The sequence below is a fragment of the Lepisma saccharinum genome, chromosome 10, assembly GCF_977018435.1.
Source record: "Lepisma saccharinum chromosome 10, izLepSacc3.1, whole genome shotgun sequence".
NCBI lineage: Eukaryota > Metazoa > Arthropoda > Insecta > Zygentoma > Lepismatidae > Lepisma > Lepisma saccharinum.
In genome coordinates, this window is record NC_139238.1 from 2,034,833 (window position 1) to 2,053,279 (window position 18,447).

General features: G+C 41.0%; 1 protein-coding gene across 4 annotated transcripts in view; it reads left to right on the forward strand.

Annotated features, from left to right (window-relative positions):
* Positions 1-1,726: 1,726 nt before the first annotated feature.
* Positions 1,727-18,447, forward strand: part of kug (FAT atypical cadherin kugelei) — a 956,861-nt gene continuing 940,140 nt past the window's right edge. For all 4 annotated transcript variants that reach the window (XM_083129471.1, XM_083129473.1, XM_083129474.1 and 1 more), the window contains exon 1: positions 1,727-2,005. The gene's annotated coding sequence lies outside the window, so the exon portion shown is untranslated. The remainder of the gene's footprint in view (positions 2,006-18,447) is intronic.

Here is an 18,447-nt window from a genome sequence, read left to right on the forward strand (position 1 = left end):
GTCACAGGTTAAGCATTATGTGCGGTGTAACAACACTCCATTCAAAACTAAAGACATTGAAAATTTAATCACTGAATCATTTAAGACAGTAACAGTTGAAAACTGGCAAAATTACGTAAAACATGTCATGGACATAGAGAAGGAAATGTGGAATGCAGATGAATTGCAGGATGACGTTGATCAGATAATAATCCACTTGGGTGAAGATTCCAGCGAGAATGATGATCTGACAGAAGAAAATGATTCTGGTGATTATTCTGCAATGGAAGGAATTAACCCTCTGGAGTGACATGTGAGAGAAAAGTAAGTTCATTAAGAATTATTCTTTCAGTTTATGTAATTTTGTGAATTTGTTTCATGTTTTTAATAATAGCTCACCGTGAACTTATTTCTTCAATTTGTACGTACCCGCGATTCAAGCGCCACGCACGTTTGTTTGGTCTTGTACTTTCACTGCCAGCAGGTCCGTTACTCGCCCCTGCGGCAAGCGGCAACGCTGTTCTCATATACCCAACAGTCTATTCTTTTCGCTGGACAACCTATATAATCCATGGATTGAGGCTCGATTCTTTATCTGAGTTTGCGGGGGAGGGGGGAAAAGTGGGGACATTCTGCCACCTGTGGAACCTGTAGGACCTGTATGTGGAGCGAGTGTATTCCAGGCCTCTGACGAGTTGACAGTCAACTGTCTAAAGAGAGACCCACTTCAGCGAAGCGGGATGCCTCATAAGCAGGAAACAGATTCATATGTAAATACACATCTTCATGTGATGCTGAAATCAATGTTCCATTCACCTACACGCAAAACCCAATTGACACATATATTTGACTCCAATAACACATTAACGTGCATAAACCTCAAATGATGCACTTTTTGGTGTATCAAAATACACAGAGAAGTGCATAGAGAGCACTTTAATCTGTTGTTGTTCCGTGTGATGCACTAAAAATGCATCAATTTTGAAGATCAGAGAAGATCATTTCAAAGATAACAAAATTTCACATTTAATGCATCATTTGACACAGCTAAATTATTTTATCTGTGGCACCGCTCGTTGCCAAAGCCCAGCTGGGAGATATTATTTTGAAAGCCCTACATTTAGTTTTATTTTAGTAACCGCAAAGCTGGAAGCTGTGTGGTACCCAGGATTTTCGAAAAAGGGGGAGGGGTACATATACTTTTTTTAGTAGTCAGCCCACATTTTGTCATATTTTTCTTCCTTTGACATTGTTATTTTATGAATACTGACAAAAGGGAGATTATGACCCCACCAAGACCCCTTGGGCACGCCACTGGTTGGAAGTCCTGAGAATTTGAGAACATACATCCTTTAGAGCGTGAATGTCGCCTGCGTTCTGCACCAAAAATGCAACATTTTTCCACCTGACTTATTACTTTGGAAGTAAAGTATGCATTAGTATCATGAAGTGTGGCGAGTATCTTCTATAAACTGTTTCATTTATTTATTTAGGAAGGAAAAACAAAATAGAAACGGTATGTTCGCTCACGCGTAGACTCCACTTCAAGTTCAAGGACAAATGTTCACCGCATCAAGTAACGCAGAAGGAAAAAAAAAACTATGCCAATTGTCTCAGCGCGCACACAAGACACATTAACCCCTCCCATCTCTACCTGACGCCCCTCCACATGAGTAGGCTCGTCCATTGGCGTGCCAGGCAGACGTGCAGAGAGCTTTCGCCGGCGAGCGTTGGTTTCAGTCTACGACGAGACGGTTAGCGGTGAACCTCGAAAGTAGTACGTCTCGCAAGTTTCGCGACTTCGCGCGTACCGGTAGCTTTCGTTTTTAATGTGTTCTTGAACCAAAAACGACGGAAAATAGTACCGTGCAGTTTTCGCTTATCGTCTTGTGTAAAAGTGTTGGTGTGTGATACGTGTTCGAGGAGAGTTTTGTATATATATTCACAGTTCTAGAAGTTTTGGTGATTTTTTTTTCTCAACAAAAGTTGTCTGTCGAGTGGAAGTGTGTCATCTATTATCAAGTAAGTACACAGTTGTGTTTTTGCTTAGGCGTACATTGGGATGCACAAGTATTGTTCGGCAAATTGTCTGTTACAATATATTTTCTTGATTCCTACATTGATTTAAGAACTGGGTTCCTTTTGTGTGCTTGCGTAGAGGGAAGCAGCTTGTATGGCATTTTGTTTCAATGCCTGAAAATCACATTGCATAAAGAAAGAATAAACATGCTGATGAACAACTTGCAAATAATATTTATGCATCCCAGTGTACAAGAGTTCAAGCATTGGTAAAAGTGTGACTTTAGTTGGTTAGGACATTGAAAACCATAATTTTTATCTGAAAAACAGGGTATGCATTAATTTTTTCCACAATATGTTCAATTTTTCGTCCTTATAAGGTACAAAACATGATTTTTTGTGTAATTTTCCCCAGAAATTGACACCCATGAGTTCATAATGCATGTACGGATCCCTCTCATACAAATTCTTGAAATAGTTACGTTTCTAAGCTTACGACATAAGTATACCACATAGCTGTGTATATACATTTCTACATTACGTTAGTTTTCGGACGGTCAGATGAAACTATGAAGATTGACTCGGGAAAAGATCAAGCTGAATGTTAGGTGTTGGCCGCGAGTGACATGGCCAACATAACTAATTTTATTAATTATTTACCAATGGGATTAAAACTGTAAACAACAGTTCCACCTGTATCATGCATAACCCCTGGAATACAACATGCGCTTATTGTATACAACCGAGCGCTGAATCTCGTGACTAGCAAGCTAAAATAATCTACACGTGTTGTCGACGTGCTCAACATCATGAAATTATAATTTGCTTTCATAGAGGTTTTCCGCCATCACTGTTCGTTTTGAGGGGCGAAAGTAGGTTATTGATTAAAATTCTAACGGGTTTGTGTTGTACTTTTACGTAGCATATATGTATTTATTTACACCAGACTTTTTTTATTCTCACAAGTCATTTCAAATGCATGAAACGCGTTCATAATAAACTGAAGCTAATTGTTATACAATGCAGCTATAAGCAGTACCGTACAATAACACAAATTATACGATGAAGTAGATAAGTTGCTGTCTAGTAAACATACTTTCTTGATTATGTTTTGCCCTTACACATTTTAAAAGTTGAAAATCGTAATAACCGACATGACCACGCAGTACGATGAACACAACGCAATTAGCACAATGAACGAAAAGCATTTACGTTGTTGATGCATGGGTTTTTACTAAACGTTCACATGCACATTGTAAATGTGGGTGTGTTCATGCGGTAGAACGTGAGCTTGTGTGTGCCTTGAGTTACGCTTGGAGTCGTTGCGTAACTGAACGCTGCGAGTGCATCCGTAGCAAGGCATGTCGAGAGCCGGTTTGTGGGTAACCTGTCCGAGACCCACTTTCCCTTGCGTCAAATAGGGTGTTGTCTTCTCAGCAACTCAACAAACGTGTGCAGGCGAGCAGGCGTTTTGTCTTTGCGTCATTTGTCCAATTGCCCCGAATTTGTTGGCACACCGGTGCTCCCGAGTTTTGAGTGGCTTTTCGAACATTTTTAGTACATGTAACGCTATGATGGCGACATTCAGGTGGAGAGGAAGTATTTTGTACGTTCCCAATGTGTTTCGATGTGTTTGCAAGGGTAAACGCAATGCTTATAAGCCATGTTACTTCCGATCACGATAGTACGTGTAATTAGTGGGGGGGGGGGACGCTCATGACGTTGCCTCCCCGCTGGCGCAGTGGTAACATCGTTGCCTTGTAATCGAGGGGTCCCGGGTTCGATACCCGGTGGAGGCACATAGTGGGTTCTGCTTCCACTTTAAACTGGGTCCAGTCCCAATTAGCCTTACTGTGCATAAAGTTTACTTAAAACACCAAATCAATCAAATCCGAAGTGAAGTGACCTAGCGTGTAGTGTTAGACTGAACCATATGTTTCGGGGTTTCTTAAACCGTATGTTTCGGCTTCTGTCCTGTCTCCGAAAACCCAGCGCGGATCGAACCCGGGAACCCCTGTTTACTATGCGACAGTCACACCACTCTAGCCAGTGTCGTATAGTCGCAGAATTTTCAAATGGTATATGCTAAGAGACTACGTTTATATTAACTTTGTTTTTTGTTTCCATTAAATATGGATGAAATTATTGAACTTCTTCAAAGAGAAAAGTCATGGATGGTTGAAAACTGGTGATGATGGTATACTCATTATTGGCATAAAAGATTGGTCCACCGCAATTGTTGCGAAAAAGAGCAACAAGAACATTGTTGACACGCATAGTGTTTTCTCGATACTTCGAAATGTCATGTTTGTTCATACGTTGGTTCTGAACCAACCTAGGAAATTAACTAAAATTAACTGTATATGTGCGCATTTATACAAAATTAGTAAAGTAGTCAAATAGCGAAAAAATGCTGGCGAGCGTCATGTATTCATACCGTCTCCCCTTCTCAACATTATGTTTCCGAGCAGTGGCGTGTCCAAGGAGGAATTGGTGGGAGGTCATAAACCCCTCCATTGGCTACGTATTTCTAAAAGGCAGGAAAAGAAGGCAAAATTTTGACTGACCAGTAAAAAGAAAGTATACGTAACCCCCTTCTTGTCATTGTCTGTTACTTTCCTTCTTTCGGTCTCACTGTCCCCTTCCGTCTTTACTGTCTGTCTTTTCCATGCCATTCTCTCTCTTTCTATTGTTTTTATTTCTTTCATTCACTCCCTTTTTCTGTTTCCATTTCTCTCTGCTCTTACATTTCCTCTTCCCTTCCTTATTTCTGTTTCTATTTCTCTCTCTCTGCTCTTACATTTCCTCTTCCCTTTCTAATTTCTGTTTCCACTTCTCTCTTCCCTTTCTTATTTCTGTTTCCATTTCTCCCTGCTCATACATTTCCTCTAACCTTTCTTATTTCTGTTTCCATTTCTCCCTGCTCTTACATTTCCTCCTCCCTTTCTTATTTCTGTTTCTATTTCTCTCTTCCTTTTCTTATTTCTGTTTCAATTTCTCTCTTCCCTTTCTTATTTCTGTTTCTATTTCTCCCTGCTCTTACATTTCCTCTTCCCTTTCTTATTTCTGTTTCTATTTCTCTCTCTCTGCTCTTACATTTCCTCTTCCCTTTCTAATTTCTGTTTCCCTTTCTTATTTCTGTTTCCATTTCTCTCTTCCCTTTCTTATTTCTGTTTCTATTTCTCCCTGCTCTTACATTTCCTCTTCCCTTTCTTATTTCTGTTTCTATTTCTCTCTGCTCTTACATTTCCTATTCCCCTTCTAATTTCTGTTTCCACTTCTCTCTTCCCTTTCTAATTTCTGTTTCCATTTCTCTCTTCCCTTTCTTATTTCTGTTTCCATTTCTCCCTTCCCTTTCTTATTTCCGTTTCCACTTCTCTCTTCCCTTTCTTATTTCTGTTTCCACTTCTCTCTTCCCTTTCTTATTTCCGTTTCCACTTCTCTCTTCCCTTTCTTATTTCTGTTTCCACTTCTCTCTTCCCTTTCTTATTTCTGTTTCCATTTCTCTCTTCCCTTTCTTATTTCTGTTTCTATTTCTCCCTGCTCTTACATTTCCTCTTCCCTTTCTTATTTCTGTTTCTATTTCTCTCCGCTCTTACATTTCCTCTTCCCCTTCTAATTTCTGTTTCCACTTCTCTCTTCCCTTTCTAATTTCTGTTTCCATTTCTCTCTTCCCTTTCTTATTTCTGTTTCTATTTCTCCCTGCTCTTACATTTCCTCTTCCCTTTCTTATTTGTTTTCATTTCCCTCTGCTCTTCCATTTTCTGTTCCCTTTCTTATTTGTTTTCATTTTCCTCTGCTCTTCCATTTCCTCTTACCTTTCTTATTTCTGTTTCTATTTCTCTCTGTTCTTACATTTAATCTTCCCTTTCTTATTTCCTTCGCTTTCTCTTTTTTCCTATCATATTTCTCTGTATCTCCCCCTCCCTTCCTGATGTATTTATTTATCATGGTGTAATAATAGCGATTTAACTCGTTACATTGACGATAGCTTGGAGTTATCCATTGAAGTTTTAATCTCGCATTTGTCTGGATGTACTTTTTAACTATAATTAGGATATCCAGTTGTACAACTATGTTATCCTCCATCGCGAAGAAGTGACGTGTTCTGTAGTACACGACGAACTCGATTGCAATCGTTCGGTCGCGTGTATACTCTTCCCGTAGCATAATTGGCGACGGGTGTTGACCCAAGGGGCCGCGCTGTGGGCTTATCTGACCCAAATTGTATGGGACAATGCGAGCATTCAGCTGTTTCTAGTAAAAGTGTTTGAACCTGTGTTTTTCTTATCTCGACCGTATCCTGTTCGTTCATGTTTACAGAGAAGTCGGTGCAAGAGAAACGGGTCAGATGCGTAACAAGTTACGACGCCAGGGGTCTCGGGTTCGAATCCCGGCCACGGCATTGGTGTTCTTTGTGGTGAGTGTCCCTTCATCAATTTCATCATATCATCCTCATCGTCGCGATTAGCCAAAAGTATCAGAAATGCTAGATAACAGCAATGAAAGAAACGGGGGAGATGTAGCAGGTGGTATACCTCTGTGAAGGTGTCAAGGCCATGTGAAAATGTTTCCAGGGAGGGGCAAGTGCGATATTCCCCCTCTCGAACCAACTAAAACGCTTTAAAATTGAAATTGTGACAGTGCTGCATCGTCATGGATGCGTCAGCATGAGGCTATTTGCATCCCTTTCCTAATATAATAAGGGGGCATAGGCAGCTTGACAAAGCAGAATTAATTAAAGTCAGTGCATTTAAGGAATCAAAATTTTGCGTAGAGCTTACTTATCAGATGTAAGTCGAACACCTTCTCGGCCAAACGCCGTGTTTCGTCTTCTGACGTAGGCTAAATGCTTTCGTTGTTAGGCTAAATGTAGTGTATTTATGCTAACTTAGCAAGCCTAACCTAACCAGCTCTGCGCTTGTGTCGGAAGGTGAAATACGGCGCTTCACCGAGAAGGTGTTTGACTTACGTGCGATGAGTCATGCCTCCGCACCGTGCCGTGACTCTAAAATGACGTTCGATTCATAACTAGGGACATGATAAGACCGAAAAGTTAACGAAAGCAAAATAAAGTGTATAAAATGTAAGTTTTCGGTGTTTCGGAATCGCGAAATAACGCAAATTCTGCCATTTTTTGAGAGAAACACCGAATTTCGCACTTTAATGCGAAAAACGTCGCGAAATCTGCAACATAAACTGGAGGTAACACTTCTCCTGTTCAAGAAGAACTACCTGCAGCCCAATTTCTGTCATTTCTAGTCTACCTGGTGATAATTCGATTCACAAGAGATCTTTCCAGGAGGGAAATTTCGTAGGAACAGGAATATTTTCAGGGAGATGCACATGTTGTAGTGTTTCCAGGCGTGTATGTGTCTACACAAAACTCTATTCTGAAGTCGCAGAGGGATTCTTTGGCATTCTTAGGGACATGTGATGTACATGATCGTGTTCAAAGATTTGGGTGTTATTATTCAATATATTTCATATTTAGTGGCTTATGTGATGAAATAGTTTTCCGGATGGGAAAAATTTGATCATTTTTCACAAAGATCAGCCATAATTTCTTTGTTATTAAAACTAAAATTTGTCTCAATTTTCCAGAACTAAAACAATGTGAAAATCTAAGACATACAAGGAACAGTAAAAATATAACCGATTTTAAATTATTGACACCGAATCTTGCCCTAAACCGCAAAAAATAACATCGAAATTCAGGAAAAAATTAGACTAAAACTTCTCGTACCTATTCATAGGTGCACAACATAAGAGTTAGAGACTGTGCGATATCGAGTTTCAAGGATATTGACGACAGTAGTGTGATTGTATCGATATTAAAATATTGTAAGCTCCACAGAGGATTGTACTGGCTCTGGGTGCATGAACAAGAGCATAGTTTAGTGATTGATTTGGGCTATTTTACTTCGCTTTTCTACCACTTTCGGTAATCTCAAAGATGACTGATGAAATTGTTGAAAGGAGGAACCAGGGTTGCCAAGTGCCTGGGCCTGCCCAGCGTTGTTGACTTCAGAAGCATTAGTCCTGCACGAAGGTACAAGTCAAAGGTTCCGTCCTTCTGCAAGACGAACTTGTCAGCAGCAGCGGAATAGTGTAATAAGGGAGCTCGGTTGCTTGAACTTACATACATGCAGATACAGAGAGAGGGAAAGAGCGCGATAATGTTGACTCAGCTGTTGCAATGAGCAAGCTGGAGGTTCTACAAGGAGGTCTGCTTTGTTCTGCGAATTAAGAAACAGAGCCCGAGAAACAAGTACCCTCGCATCTTTATTCATTTCACGTGGATGGGACAATACGCTGTGGGATACGCGAAGAATTTTTTTTTTGTCCTCTGGGACGACGGAGTAAGCAACGACTCAGCAAGCGAGTGTAACCAAGTACTATACAAAGATTCGTAGATAAGATCACTTTCTATGATTTCTTGTGGGTTTTAAATGTTATAAGAGGGCAGTAGTATAAAAAGTTATTGTGGGAGCGTTTACATCCACGATTCCAGAGAGATATACTGAAGTCCTGGAGACAGGATATGAACTTTACCAAAATAATGTAATAAATAGGGCTTTCAAGTGAAAATGAAAAGCCGTTTTAGACATATTTTCAGATTATAATCTAATCACCTTGGAAGTTAAAGAAATGCCTGCCATCTATCGTGATTAGGAGCAATCAGAAATACACTGACTTTGTACAGTCGACAACACAGAAATTTGTTGGCACTTCTCTTCATCTGTTGAATTTCCTATACTATGTAAACCTTACATTCGGATGTATGTAACAGTACACATTTAATATTTCGTACAACCCTTTCCATTCGAGGACTGAAAAGGTCTTGATTGACATATGAATGCACTTTGGGATACCTAAAGATACAGACGTTTCATCTGAAGCAAAATTAGTTCCGCTCAATTGCTTGTTTATTAGATGTTCACGCGTATCAAATGTGAGACTCCAAATCTTTTAATGCGTCGTCGTTTTTCTGCTTCTGGAAACTAGGGCAGAAATAAGGCGACGAGCTTATAAAAATGACCGAATTTTTGGAATAATCATATTTTTAGTCCAGTGTACTCTATTTTTATGTAAAAGTATCCACTCTATACTGAAATAATGTAATATACTTCGAAGTATGTAATATGAAATTTATATCTAACGTTCCAAACGTCGTAATTCGTCGGAATTTGTAATTTTTATTTGGCTGCATACAAAGGAAGAAAATGTATAATATCATAAAAATTTGTCTACCTCTGGACGGCTAGTCATTATATCTCGTGCACCTGAATCGAAGTTGGTTCCGACAAGCAAATAACAGAAGTCTATTTTTCGAGGTCAACTCGAAAGATTCGATATATCGTTGCGCACTCTTTTCCTGCTCGCTTCTTCCTCGAGACAAGAAGCATCAGGAGGACCGCTGTCTTCCTGTTGTGGCAGCAGGAGGGGGAGAGAAAATACCAAGGCTAATTTTAAACGCACCGGGCGTGGGTAGCTATTGAAAGCGAGAGTAGAGAGAGAGCTTGTCTCCTCTCGGGAAGGACCCAGGGACGTGGCAAGTTTCAAGTAACTGTTTCTTGTACAACAGGCAGTACGTGATGGGAATATTCAGAGGGTCACTTGGTATTCTGCGCGCGCGTTGTTTTCCCTATGACGTGCATTGTTACGTGTGTTTATTGCCGTTGTAATTGCTAATAACCCACCGAAACGGCCATTGATATTTCGGGGAAGGGTGTTTAGCTGCTACTGTGTTATCTAATGCCACATATCTTTGAGAACCGTATTCCTGTTATATATAGAGGTTGATAATTTGGTACCATCAAGTGTCGTGGGTGATAAATAGGTACATTGCAACCACTGTTGCCTAGCTCTAGATATCTATCCTCGATTCCTAGAGCCCTGGGATAAAAATTTTAAACCTCCATTACCCTCCCCAGTGGCGGAGATGGCGTGGGAAGCAGGGGGATTGTTAATGGTCCATGAACCCATAAATTCTAATAGCTTCTTTTCGGTTTCACTGCAGGACCGGAACATTTTTCCTCGCACAATTTAAATTCGGTACATGTTGCGTATTGCTTGATTGAAAAAAGGTTCGTGTACCGTATTTAAATCAGGAATAAAGGTTCCTGGACCGTATTGGAATTGATCAGGGGGGAAAAAGGTCCCTAGACCGTATTTACATTGGTCTGGTAGAATGATTCCTGGACCGAATTGAAATACTTTACAGATGAAGAGGTTATTTACGGTCCAGAACCCATTTACGCTTACTGATTTTCTCTCCTGGACCGGAATTGAATTTATTTAAAATTCCTGGATCTTTAACAACCCTGCTTTAATGTGGGATCCGAATCACTCACTACGTGCCTCAACCGCTCGAGGTCCAGCGGTTTGGGTTGTACGTTGATGACTCAGTGAATAAGGGCAAACTCTTTTATACATTAATATCAATATGAAACTTGAATTAACGTTAATTAATTTTATTACCTGTAATAAAGAGGCAATTACGCTAGCAGATAGATGTCTATTATGATGTGGCCTGCTGGCGAGACACAAAATAGCATAGTGACAAATTCTACATGTCAACTGACATGGCCGCAGCCATAGCTTCTCGGCAAACGGCTGTTATGGTCGGAGAAGACATTCCTCATCCGGTGAAGATGAATGAGGACAGATTTCGCACGCTCTCACGTGCTGTTGCGAGTGACAGGGACCAGAATACGCCAAGCGTCACCTGCCCAAGGACGAAATGCAACAGTTTCTCTACGTATCAGTGGCGTATGCTGAGTTCAAAATCTGGGCTATCACACCACACACTAGTGTAGGAAAAAAAAACATTTGCTGACTGGTGGTGAACGTTCTTACTCGTTAAAGTTTTTGATTCAAAATTGAAACCAGCAATTACATAATAACAATTATAACTATTATTATTGACCCACGTGAAAACCTCAGTCAAACGAAGGAATAAAATATATGTTTAAACAGAGTTAGTATGTAAGGAGGAAATTTATGCTTCATAATTATGCGTTCCTCATTTCACTTAGACAGCGTGGCTTGAATGTGACGGATGGATTTTTGTCATCGATTTCGACATTTTCTATCGTATGATGAACATAGACATAACACAAAGCGGATGAAACACCAGGAAAATAATAATAAAAAAACACTAAGGTATTTGTCGATATGTTCATCGTCTAATTTATTATTATTATTTTGCAATGAACTTAATGTTATGGTTATTTTTAATGACAGAGTACAGGGTGAGCCAGAAGTCTCCATACATAGCAACTTCACTAGAATTACAACGTATGTTCAATATGACGGCCATTATTCTGGATACATACATGTAGGCGTTCCGACCAATTACGTTAGCTTGCAGAGTCTATGTCGTTATGTGGCGGAGTGGTTAGCACATCGCGCTACGATGCCAGGGGTCCCGGGTTCGAATCCTGGCCTGGGCATGGATATTTGTGAGAGTCCATTCATGAATTTCATCATATCATCACTCATCCCCATCTTCGCAAATTAGTCCAAAGTGGCACAAGAAGCTAAGTAAAATAAATCAAACAAACTATGTCGTTAAGTATGTACAAGCATCGTTGGTTCTTCACTCGGGATGTCATGCTGACAAATTTCTTATGTATGATGTATGGAGAGACTTTTGGCCTACCCTGTGCCATCAAAATGGATCGTTTTAGGGAAATGCCTAATAGTGATCGCCAATATGACATCTAACTGGCATGCAAAGGATCTGAATTCGATTCCCGGGACATTTTCGCTCCTATATGTGCGTGCGCAATAGTGTCTCTTAAAGAGGTATCTGGGAACGACCTTAAAGTGTGAAGGCGGTCGGATCGCGATGCCGATTACATCATCATAACCACGGTCAAGGTCGAGAACGTGGGGAGACCCAACTTATGTGCACGGTACGGTGTCACAAGACCGCTGCGTGGGGCTCGAACCCAGAAAATTCGATGGCGAGATAAAGATGATGTTATCAGCACCACGATCCGGAAACTTAAAAACTCTGTTCTGAGAGGGACATATTTATAAAACCACAACAATGGCCGTTTTGACGTAATAGTAGGTTGCACAGAATATAGCCATCATAAAAACCCAAAATAGCCATTTCGTCCCTTTTGTCTTCCTTATCTCAGTTTTTCTTCCGTTCTGTTAACGCCCACTATTCCCTCCTTTTATGTTCAGAAATACGAGTTGCCAATCTACAGGTGGCTGTTGTGTTCGACTGGCAAGAGAAACTACGTGTGAATCATGCTCCAGGGACTTTATGCCACTCTTATCAAAGCCTGGTTTAATGCTCCCTAGTATTTCTTCACCTCTTGGAAAATTCTTTGCATGCCCGCTAGATGACGCTGATAAGCCAAAGCAATTGTCGTTGGGTTTTGTGTGTTCTGTATTGACAATGCTACTGAATTGAAGCTTCCTCGAGTTTAATTTTACTAAGTTCAATATGTATTAATGTTTGTGAAGAAACCATACGCGTTGGTTTGTGGACAGGTGTATGATTAAGTTAATGTTCACGTACGCAAGCTTATGTTTTTTCACTAACACAAGATGATAGCAATCATTTTATAATACCTATTTTTTTGGACTCCATTTATTTTTTTAAAAAAATTGGCTCCGTTTATTAAACTATCAAGCCGAACTATTGGAGGGGGGGGGGTGGTTAGGGCTTTAATTGTCAGCCTTTCTCATTCTTACTCACGGTGTTGCTAGTGACTGGTCTTGCCTAGTATAGATTGCGCAATATTAAAATGCTCGTTGACTCAGGAATAAGGTTATTTGCACCCATCAAAATATATGGGGATAAATGCCTTATCAATGACGTATACATGATTGTCTAGTGTATCTGCTGTTGCTCCCTGTTGCTCAACTCTACATGTAGGAAATGCCTCAAAGCACGACCAACCCAAAAACCTCGCTCATCATGTCATCTGATCACTCACCCTCATCATTGCTATTAGTCAAAAGTGGCGGAATAACTACGCTTAATAACAAAAATCATTGTATTCTGATCGTACAATTTGTAGTTTTCGTTATTCCTCAAGTCTGTTGCAAAGGCTTTTCTTGCTGCGTGCATATCTCAGAACATCTGTGCATTCTTGTCTACTCATTTCATCTTCAACATTCTCCGATAACACATCTCAAAAGTTTCCGCTTTTTTTAAGTTTCGGATATCAGAAAGACGCTATTCAGTCCTGGAAACTAGTTAGCGAAGATTCGCTGCAACCATAACTTTCCCAGTTTCCTTCGCGTGGAACTTCAACTGTCGAAAGGCGAAAATAGTAGAGAGAGAACCGTCGTGCGATTTAGAACGGAGAAAGTGAATATTAATTAAAAAACATGCTTTTGAGTATTACGAAACGTAACCTCGTCCATCGAGTCGGCTCACGCTTGGAGTGTCGTATCGTTAAAATCTGTTTCCATAAAAGGAATACGGAAAGTTGTCGACCTGTCGATATCATCGAAGGAGGCCACGCCACGTCCTGAAAGAATGATTAGGCGGTTTCGCGGGTCCGATCGCGTCCTCCCGCGCTGCGGTATTCGCCAACCTGTCATTTCTCTTTGCGAGCTGTTTTTCTTTTCTCATGCTGACAAGCCTGCATTGGTGTTTTTTTGGATTAATGATCGCAGGTCCTGTTGTTCTCCCACCGTACCTGTCGTTCCGTGATCTGTCGTAGGCTGTGGCACTGTTGGATCATTAAGTATTGCATTTGCAGTTCACTTTTTTAAGACGAGACACTCGTGCCATGGCATTGTGACGCCGCACACGTTTCCGAGTTAGGACGATTTAAAAACGCATATCATGATATAATATTGCTGTGACATCATAATGTTGCTATTCTTTGTGTTATTGTTATTAATTTTTATTGTTAATTTCTATTGTTACAACATTCCAATGTAAAATGGCTAATGCTGTATTTGTAATCCTGTGTTAAGTAAATAATAAGTGATGACGTGTTTATTTTCGCTTCAAGTATGGTTATGGCCTAACCTGTTGTTTGTCAGGGAATGAATGAGATTATTGACTGTGCTGTTAACACATTCAGAAATCCAGCCGTGGCTAAATTAAGATATTTGAATAAAAAGTGCGTTCTATGTTAATTGTTCAGGATGAGCCGTGAAATCGAAGTTGAAATGTGAGTAGAGGTATTTGGAGAGTTCTGCGCCCTCAATTGGGGCTCGAATCATCATTTGGGGCTCAGTGTTGCCAACTCCTTACTCGAAAAAATCACCAAGGTTTTTGGGGTAACCTAACCTAAAGCATGGAGCTGGCAACCTTTTTCTCGCCCGAAAGTAAAGCTCGGTGGGGGGCTCGCCTTGATGGTTTGCTCTTGTAAGGCATAAACCCCCCCTATTTTGTTACAGTGTTGCCAACATCTTACTCGAAAAAAATCACCAAGGTTTTTTGTCTAACCTAACCTAAAGCAAGGAGCTGGCAACCTTGCTTGAGGCTTGCCTTACAGTACAGGTGGCCCGGTTCTAAGCCATTATTTGAGGCTCGAATCATTATTTGAGGCTCGTTGTAGCTTTTTATGATGTATATTTTAAGGACACAGAGTTGGCAACACTGTAGGGGGCTTACTGTAGCCTGTTATGAGGGGGGTCTATTGTTTTCTGTTTACATCTGGCAATACTGCCGTAGATTTCTTGACAGTGTTGTTAACCTACTGGGTTTTTCACTGTAAATTTTCATCAAAGGACCTGAGGGGTCCACGTATTTTTTATGTCAAGACTTGTCGGTGTTACCTACCCACTCTACAAAAATTCCACTATATGATATTTTGAAGCCTTTCACGGTGTATGTTAACCTCACAAGCAGTGTTGCCAACTCGGGGCGAGGCGTAGCCTTTTATGGTGTATGTTAACCCTACCAGCAGTGTTTCCAACTCGTTGTAGCTTTTCACGGTGTATAATTTTTACACGCGCGCGCGTGTATTGTGACGAATGCACTCTCTCATCCTTGAAGGATGAATACAACTTATCGTAATTTTCCAACTGTGAGACCAAATGTTTATATATCGTGACTTTTGTAAATCTCTTTCGGGAACAATATGTCGCACACACACACGCACGCGCGCGTGCCTGTATTGTGACGCAAGCAAACAAAAAAAAACTTTGCGTGTCATTACAAAAAAAACTTTGACCGTATTCTTAAATAACTAACAAGGACAATGAATCTTTTTGGCTTCCGCAAACAGATCAACATGAAGACTGCACCGCCAAATTTCAATAACCTCTTACCTTCCGTGTTATCTAAACTCAATGGTTTACTGATTGTTCATCTCAACAGCATTTGGACGAAACTGAATGACGATGTGGGCAAGATGTTTTATGTTTTTAATAACAATTTACATTTCTACGAAATTCCGATCGACGGGAAACTTCAAATCACCGTGAATCCGGAAAACGCAGGCGAAATCAAAATTTCTACCGGCAAGAATATTTTTCGAATCAAGCACGACAAGATGCTTTCTAACATTACGTACGATGTTTCTGCAGGAGATTATCTTTACATGGAACTTCTCGGAGATTACGACAAACTCATTCCTCTCTTTGTAGAATTACGAATCGTTTATCCTATTATAAATAACCGTTAACCAAAAATGCCTAACGACATTTTCGGCAACACCAAGCGTGTAGACCACGCAGAAGAGATTCTCATGTTGGATATTCGAGTTAAGAAGTTGAGGACCGATTTGATTGCTTTGCAGGAGACCTTAAACAAAAGTTTAGAGTCGGAAATCGCTACGCTCCAAACGCAATGTCTCGACCCCATTCTGAAAATCGATTCCGAACTGAAAACGCTCATAAAAAATTATGTCGACGTACCTTCTTACGACAGCGTTCAAAATATACAGTTGAGCGTGGATTCGCTTCAAAATGATTTGGCCAAATTACAGCAATTTCAATCGAAAAATGAAGATTTGGAAAAACTGAAACTCGAAATCGAAGAACGAACTTCCGCAATAGAAAAGAATTTCTCTGAACTTCAAACCGTCGTGAACGATATAGACGCAGAACGCTTGCATGTTGTTGTTTCCAAATTACAAGAAGAATTCACCAGCACGTTGGAAGAAATTAAATCCAAGTTGCAGACTTTGGAAGATACAATGACGAACCTACCATCGTCGGACGAACTGCAGGTCATCGGTAAAAGCGTCGCGAACATAAAAATTCAATTGGAGGCCTATCAAGATTTCGAACACATTCAAACCACCATCGCCACGCTTCAGGCGTCCTTGGAATTGATCAACGAAGAAATTAAAAATATTCACGCTGAAGCGAGAGCGTTGACGAGCATTCAAGACACGTTAAGCACGGTTCAGCAGAAGATCGAATATTTAGAAAATTTGAACGTCGAAACGAATCTCGCTCATTTTCATCACGTACTCGACAACATACAGGGTGACTTGGAATCGTTACGGACGAGCGTGCCTTCGAGCGAAGATTTGGAAAAATTGAAAACGGCGGTAACGGCACTATCCGATTCGAGCGACATCAAAAGCTCATTGAGCGATCTCGAGAGTAGGGTGGCCAATCTCCCCACCTCCAAAGAATTGCACGCTTTGAAAAGAAACATATCTCGAATGCTGAAACGACTGGAAACGGAAACGGCGAACGTGGAACAGATTCGAGACGAAATTAGTTCGCTGGTGTCGACGCTGCCCACTTCGCAGAGCGTCGCCGATCTTCACACGCAGTTTACAGAGATGCGAAGCATCGTGAACGATCTTACCGAGAAGAGCTCGAAATTGAATCAAGTCGAGAACCTTCAGAACATTGTCGTCAACATCAGAGATCAAGTTGGAGTGCTGGAATCCACGCAGGAATCGACGCTGGCCTCTTTCGGTGACAAGTTGCAAGAACTCAACGAAAACTACAAGCAGTTGAACGTGGAAGTGAAAATCAAACCGTCGTTTTCTGCCGTAACGGATACCATAGTCGAGCATTTGCTGCCCATCGAAAATAAACTCGGACAAGTTCACAGTAATCTCGTCACCTTCGACACTAAATTCGCCAAATTGTTCACCTTGCAAGCCATCGAAATCAACAGCATACCCAATGAACAAAGAATCTCCACGTTCGTCGAAGGTAACAAACTGTACATGTTGCATCCTTATCATCCGTATTACAAGTTTCTCCTCGATGGCACAATTCAGATAAACGAATTTTCGTACTGGTCTCACGGCAGAAAAGCTAGCGTTCCCACCATGACCTTGATATCGAATCGTGGTGTCCAGAAAGCAGGAAACATTCCTCTGGCACGTTGGAACGAAACGCGCAACATATATGAAATAGACGAAGACGAAGATCTTACCGTTTTCGACGTGAGTGCCGGCGATAAGCTGATCATTCAAAACACGAGCGAAGTGCCACCCTCTTTGAATCCCATCACGCTTGTGCTTCTCTTGAAACGTAATCTCTAAAAAAAATGTCTAGGGAAGCCATCGTCGAAGAATTGCATAAACCTGCACGCCGTAACTACGAACGTTTGGCTGTGGTAACCAAGGGCATCGACGACCTCTGGCAAAGTGACCTTGTGGAGATGAGTAGCGGCAATTTGAAAAACGTACATAAATTGAACAAGGGCAACAAGTACCTCCTCACCGTCATAGACACATTTTCGAAATTCGCATGGGCTCTACCTTTGAAGGCGAAAACGGGAACGTGCGTCACGGAAGCATTCAAATTAATTTTTCGCGAAAGCGGCGGCAGACAACCACGGTTTCTGCAAACGGACAACGGTAAAGAATTTTACAACGCCGTATTCCAAAAGTTTATTCAAAAACACAAGATTCGACATTATTCGACCTTCAGTCACATCAAAGCCGGCATCGTGGAAAGATTCAATCGAACCTTGAAAACACACATGTGGAAACGATTCACGCTTCGGGGAAATTACAAATGGGTCGACATCCTGCCGGAACTCGTCGACACCTATAATGATACGGTACACAGAACGATAGGCATGAAGCCAGTTGACGTTACCAAGTCTGACGAGCAGCGTTTAATTTCTACAGTTTACTGTCCAAAGTACACACCCACGACAAAAAAGCTAAATACAAAATTGGAGACCAGGTGAGGATCAGCAAATTCAAACGCACCTTCGAGAAGGGATTCACAAAAAATTGGAGCACGGAACTCTTTACGGTGGTTCTAGTTCTACCCGGAAACCGACACACGTATATAATAAAAGATAGTAGCGGCGAGATTTTGAAAGGAAGATTTTACGAAGAGGAACTCTCTAAAACAAAACACCCCGACACGTACCTCATCGAGAAAGTATTGCGTAGGAAAGGTGACAAACTGTTTGTCAAATGGCTGGGACTTCCGGAAAAGAGTTGGATCGACGCGAACGAAGTGATCTTGTGAGTACGTGGAACGTGGTGAAGCGTCTACCGGATCCGGAAAGTCAAACGAGAAAAA